Here is a 7,390-nt window from a genome sequence, read left to right on the forward strand (position 1 = left end):
CAAATTACTTAATCTTTCTTGTGACATAGTTGAACATAAATAAGATTTTATTAATTTTAATTTTGTAAAACTTCTTTTTGTTGAAACTACAGTAATATGAATGGTTAATAATATTCTATAAGCTATCCACACATTTGGAAAAGAATTTACCTTTTTTTATAAAATTTAGTATCGCAAGTGGTGTTTTAATTTCTATAGTTATAATTTCTTTTAAAATTTTTAATTCTAAAAATAAATCTAAACCATCAATATTAGAAATCATATCATGTTTTAGAAAATTTTCAAAATTTAAACAATTTATCTTCAAATTATCATCATCAAACACTTTTAACTTTTTTACATTATAAAGAAAACCAAAATTATCTTCATAAATTTTAAACTATTCAAATCTATTTTGAAGAGAAGAAATAGCATGATCAACTAAATATATAAATAAATTAATTCTAAAATATTCTTCACTAGATAATTTTATCTCCTCATTTTTATTCTCGTCAAATTGTTTCTTTCTTCTTATTGTACGTTTTTCACGAAACTTTGGTTCTATATTCATTTGCTCTGCAGTCTCTTTAACAGAAATCTTAGAAGATTTAAAGCCAGTTTCTCTATAGTTTTTTAAAAAAGCAATATGACCTTTCAAGTGATCTATTGCAATAGTAATGCCCATATCTATATTTTGTAAATATTTACTAACTGTATTAACAACAAACAACATATCGTACCAAATAATCATACCTAACAAAAATTCAAAATTCTCAATGTGATGTATTGCTAAAGAAATAACTTCACTTTTTGTTTTAGGATCCTCAGTAGTTTCTGCTAATTGATAAAAAGCATCTCTTATTTATGAGCTTGAAATTTTATTACTTTAACACTTTCAATACAACTTTCCCAACGTGTTTGTGATAATGGTTTAAGTGCCAAATATAAAACATGATCTTGTAAAATTTTCTATCTTTTCGTAGAAGAAGAAAATAATGTGTATATGCATTGTGTGACTCCAAAAAATGTCATAGCATCAACACATGAATTAGCCATATCACAAAGCACTAATTTAAGACTGTGACAACAACATGGTGTATAAAATGCTTTAGAATTTATATCTAATAATTTTTTTTGCACACCTTGTTGTTTACCTTTCATATTTACCTTTCATATTTGATCCATTATCATATTATTGTCCTCTTACATTATTTATATCAAGTTCAAGATTTTTTATTTTATTTGTAAGTACATTAAAAATACATTAACCAGATGTGTCATCCATTTTTAAAAAATCTATAAAATACTCTTCTGTTTTTATTGGACTTATTGAAATATCTACACATTTTAATATAAAAGACATTTGTTCTTGATAACTTGCATCTGGGATACAATTAAGTATAATTGAAAAATATTTTGATTCTTTGATTTTTTTTTTAATAATGATATTTCTTATTTCTAATGCTAAAATATTTATCAACTCATTTTGTATATTATGACCAAGGTAATGACTATGAATTTCTCCATTTTGTATGCGTCTAAAGTGTACTTGCATTATTGGATCAAATTCAGCAATCGTTTCAATTAAACTCAAAAAATTTCTATTATTATCTTGATAAATCTTTTTATTTGTATCATGAAATGCCAAATTATTTTTTGAAAGATCTTTTATAATAGCAATAACTCTTATTAGTACATTATTCCAATGCTCTTTCTCTTTATTTATTTTCTCTTGTAAATGTTGATCAATTATTTTATTTTTAACTAATCTTATTTCAACATCAACCCAAGTGTTCATATTTATAGCATGCTCATTACTTATTTCGTGACTTTTAAGTTTAGTACTAAGATTTCTCCAATCTCCACATCCTTCATTTGCTAATTGACCTATATTTGATTTCAAACTAAATAATTTATAACAATAACAAAATATTTTATCTAATTCTTTTGAATATATTAACCATTTTCTATCATGTTTTTCTCCATTTGGTAAATTTTGAATGTAATGAATTGTAGAAAAGTGTCGAGAATTTGTATCTTTTGGAAATCTAAAACATGTCTAATTGGACCTTTCTCAACTAATAAATTAATTAATCTTCAATCTAAATAATCTTTAGTCTAATTAAACATTGTGTAGGATCATAAATATTTTGAATAGTTGTTTCATTTTTATTCTTGTCAATTAGAACATCTTCTAATTTTTCTTTATATTATTCACTATTGTTTGGTGAATTTAAATTATTATCCTCAAAAATTTCTTCACAATTTTCATCTAATTTTTCATTTAAATCTATCTAAGTGCACCTTTTGGGATTGAATTAATTCTTCTTTTTTTTTTCTTACGTTTTTCAAATCCAAAATCATACTTTCTACCAAACATTTTTATTCAAACAATAATTAATTTAAACCCTTTAATATTATTTTTTTAAATAAAAATAATTTTAAAAAATACAAGAAAGTAGGAAGGGTAGCACCTGACTATGCTCTTTTAAATGTACTTTCTGATGAAATAACAATAAAACTTGATATTATTACTTGCAAAAAATATAATCAAAATATACACCATTAAAAACTAATCATAACATTAAAATAAACTAAAATATACACTATTAAAAAATAATCATAATATTAAAATAAAAATAACAGAAAGAGAAATACAAAAATAAAATCAATTACCACGTTGCTAAATTGTTAATATTTTGTATTCTATTAGTTGTAGTAAATTAGAAAAATTAGAGAAATCATATACAAAGAGAGAGAGAGAGGTGGGCGAGAGGTTAAATGTAAGCTCGTTAAAACCTTTTATACTCCCAATCCATTTCAATTTCAACGGCTTAATTTCTTGTTGTTACCCCCAAATCCCAATCTCATAAGTGATAGCTACATATATTCTATAAATTTAGAAAAACTAGTTATGTCAGCCAGCAGCCCTGAGATGAGCCCAGCGCACATCTCTCTCTCATTCACTCATATGTCACTCAAAAGTTAAAATGTCAACACACATTAATTGCATTTATTGTTGTGGCATCTTCACATTTATTGCATTTATTGTTGCCGCGCTCTGCTCTGTAATTTTTGCTTCTTGGGGCCCCTCCCTTTTAGAGGGCCCTAGGCATAGGCCTTACTGGCCTATACCTTAAGCCGGCCCTGCTTGTAAGTCCCCATTTAATAAAACTAAGGACAAGGAAACAATTTTAGTTTCTTATACTAAAGAATCTCGTCACTATATTCTTAACAACTTAATAATGTGTCATGGAAATGAAGCTCAACGACACCGTTTTACCTTAAGGACCCGGGCAAGAGGGTCAGCTGCAACAGTGCCATGTGGCACTGGAGGGCAGCTCGGCAACCGCCCAGGCGCCCATCATCTCGATCGTGCCCTTGTCTCGTCCTTCTGCAATCTGGTCCGTCGATGCTTCCTTTTATCTGGTGCAATCCGAGCCCTTCAATTGCATCGTGCGACCCCTATTTATTTACTGTGCGTTGGGATTTGTAATGTGACAGACGAGAGAGAGAGAAAGAGAGTGGTCGTTGGGCTTAAGGGGGGTTTCTTCATTCTTGATTCAGACCCTTTTCGGCTTCTTCTGGAATTCTCTCTGGTTCGATTAGGGTAAGTCTCTGATCTATTTCTTGTTATGATTTTGAGGCGATTTTGATAGAAACATTGCCTTTTGTAAATACGAGTGATAGTGAGGCTTGTATTCAAAGTGTTTGTAAACCCTATTTCATACTCCGATAGTGCAGTGAGCTCTCCGTTACCGGAGCTCAATGTGGACGTAGCCCTTTTGGGTGAACCACGGTAAATCTCTTGTGTTCGTTTTGCTTTCCAATTTTATTTGTATCTGTCTGTGTGAATGTTGGTTTCGATTTTTCGTTTTGACTCTGTTTATGTCGGGAAAGGATTCTATTTTTGAGATTTGAACAGTGTGTAAGATTGGGTTGCTTTCTGTTTGCGCAACAAGTGGTATCAGAGCGAGTTCTTTGATACACACTGTGTGAGTCCTTGATTTTTCCCCCCATTCAGAGTCGTGTTAGGGTTGTTAGTCGCCTGGTTAACCCTAATTTTTGGCCTCTAGGGTTTTCTGAAAAGCCACGTTAGTAGGTGTTTGCTGTGTGTCTTTGTCAATGTCTAGGGTTTCATTAGGATACCTTCGTGCAAGGCGAAGATGACAACAACCTGATTTGAAATCGGAACATTTGATGGAAAGGGGGATTTCGGGAGTTGGAAAAAGAAGATGAGAGTATTACTCTCTCAGCACAAAGTGCTAATTACACTTGAACCGGATGACAGAAAATGGTCCACTGAGCAATCAGCTAGGACCGATGAGATAAGGGAGGAGGCATTCAACCTGATGTTTCTCCACTTGGGGGATGCTGTTATCAGAAAGGTAGACGGTATGGATAACCCTCTTGACTTATGGAATAGACTTGAATCTTTGTATGCTGTTGTCTCTGCTCCTAACTTAGTTTATTTGAAAGGTATGCTATTCAATTTTAAAATGAATGCATCGAAATCTATAGATGATAATATAGATGAATTTACTAAACTTACAATAATGTTAAGAGGGACTAACCGAGCCCTAGGTGATACTAGTGAGGCAATGATATTATTAAACTCATTACCTGATGATTACAATGTGGTTAAATATGCTTTACAGTACACTGGTATAGTGCCTACATTAGAACTAGTAATTTCTGGAATCAAGGCTAGGGAATTAGAACTTCACACCTCGAAAAAATCGGGTAACAACTTGTTTGTAAAGGGAAAGTTTGAAAAGGGTCAAGGTAGTTTTAACCAAAATCAGAATGGGGGTACAGGGCATAAGGGAAAACAAAATGGGAAGAAGGGAAAACAAAAACAATCTAAATGGAAATGCTACCACTGTGGAAAATAGGGTCAAATCAAAAAATACTATTATGATTTCATTAAGAAATAGAAACAGGGTGGGAATGTGACAGTAGCTACCAATAACTCAACTGCCTTAGCTGAAGTTTTAAATATCTCTTGTATATCTACTGTAAATGAATGGATTATGGATTCTGGATGCTCTTTTCACATGTGTCCAAATATAGATTGGTTTCAAAACTTTAGCTCTAAAGAAACTGGCACTGTCTTTATGGGAAATAATCATTCATGCAAAATTAAAGGTATAGGTGACATCTCTCTGAAACTGCATGATAATAAAATTAGAATGTTAACTGATGTGAGATATGTACCTGGACTAAAACGAAACTTGATTTCTCTTGGCACCTTAGATGAATTAGGACTTTCATATAAAGCTGAAAATGATTTTTTGCATGTATTTAAGAATGATGATCTTATTCTCTCTGGTACAAAGAAACATGGTTTATATGTGTTGAATGGTTACTGTCATATCCCATCTGCATGCATGGTTAAATCTGATATAACATATTTGTGGCACTTGAGACTTGGTCATATGAGCCAGAAAGGGCTACAGGCATTGTCCAACCAAGGATACCTTGGTCCAGTGTCTGCAGATGCCTTAGGCTTATGTGAGCCATGTACCCTAGGCAAGCAACACAGGTTGAGTTTTCCAAAGAGAACTCACCTGGAGAAGGTATGCCTAAAGTATCTGCACACAGACCTTTGGGGTCCCTTCCAAGTTCCCTCACACGGAGGTAACAGGTACTTCTTGTCCATAATTGATGATTTTTCTAGAAAGGTATGGATATTTTTAATGAAATCTAAGGATCAAACTCTAGAAAAATTCAGATCATGGAAAATCTTGATTGAAAACCAAACTGATAGGAAGATCAAAACTCTAAGAACTGATAATGGATTGGAATTTTATAATAGAGATTTTGATGAATTGTGCAAAACCTCTAGTATCCTTAGGCATAGAACAGTAAGAAACACCCCTCAGCAAAATGGGGTTGCTGAGAGGATGAATAGAACCCTCTTAGAAAAGGTTAGATGCCTTTTATTTACTGCTAGAATGCCTAAAACTTTTTGGGGAGAAACCCTGTCTACAGCTGCTCACCTAGTGAATAGAAGCCCCTCTACAGTTATAAATTTTAAGTGCCCTGAAGAGCAATGGACTGGGAGAAAATTGAACTTAGACTATCTAAGAGTGTTTGGCTGTGAGGCTTATGCTCATCAATCAATTGGAAAGTTAGACCCCAGGGCTATTAAATGTGTCTTTGTGGGATACCAAGAGGGAACCAAGGGTTATAGATTATGGGATAGAACTTCAGGTGGAGTTAAAATCATTATTAGCCGAGATGTAAAATTTAATGAATCAAATTTTCCATGCAAATTAGATAATAATGAAGATAACCCAACACCTAGCAAGCCTAGTGAGATTACTCTAGGTGGTAGCACCCAAATTGAGGTGGAGCAACAGGACTCTCCTACTACTCCAAGCCCAAATGACCCTCACATCCTTAATGATCCCTTAAACCAAGAAGAAACCTCTGATCATGAGAGTGATCATGAGGCTCAACTTGATGACCCAGAAGTTGAGGAGTATGATTCTCCTCAACAAGACCTAAGTAATTACCAACTCACCAGAGATCGAGTGAGGAGGACAATTGGGCCTTCTGTTAGATATGCATATTCAGATCTGGTATTCTATGCTTTGATTGCCAGAATGGAAATAAGGAGTAGTAAGCCTACCTGCTATGATGAGGCTGTCAGCTCCCATAACAGCACTAAGTGGAAACAGGCTATGGATGAGGAAATGACCTCTCTAAAGGTCAATGAGACTTGGAAACTAGTTCCAAGACCTGATAAGCAAAAGTTAATTAAATGTAAATGGTTGTTTAAGCTTAAAGAAGGGATATCTCTATCTGATCCTCTAAGATTTAAAGCAAGACTTGTAGCTAAAGGTTTTTCACAAAGAGAAGGAATAAACTATACTGAAATCTTCTCACCAGTAGTTAAATTCAAAACCATACGCATGATGCTTGCTATTGTAGTACAATTTGACTTAGAACTTGAACAAATGGACATTAAAATTGCTTTTTTACATGGGGACATAGATGAGATAATTTACATGGAACAACCTGCTAGCTACATTGATAAAAATCATCCAAATCATGTCTGCTTACTTAAAAAATCATTGTATGGACTAAAACAATCTCCTAGGCAATGGTATAAAAAGTTTGATAATTTTGCTGCCGAGATTGGTTTTAATCGAAGTAAATATGATAGTTGCTTTTACTAGATACTATCAGATGCCCCTGTTTATCTCTTACTGTATGTTGATGATATCTTGATTATTAGCAAATCCAAGTCAAAGATCTGTGAGTTAAAGTCATTGTTAAACACTAACTTTGACATGAAAGACTTAGGACCAGCTAAGAAAATCCTAGAGATGATAGTAGAAAGAGATAGAAGCAAAAGAAAATTGAAAATACACCAGCATGATTACCTTCTTAAAATGGTACA

This window comes from Diospyros lotus, chromosome 4, assembly GCF_014633365.1.
Source record: "Diospyros lotus cultivar Yz01 chromosome 4, ASM1463336v1, whole genome shotgun sequence".
In the NCBI taxonomy this organism is placed as follows: domain Eukaryota; kingdom Viridiplantae; phylum Streptophyta; class Magnoliopsida; order Ericales; family Ebenaceae; genus Diospyros; species Diospyros lotus.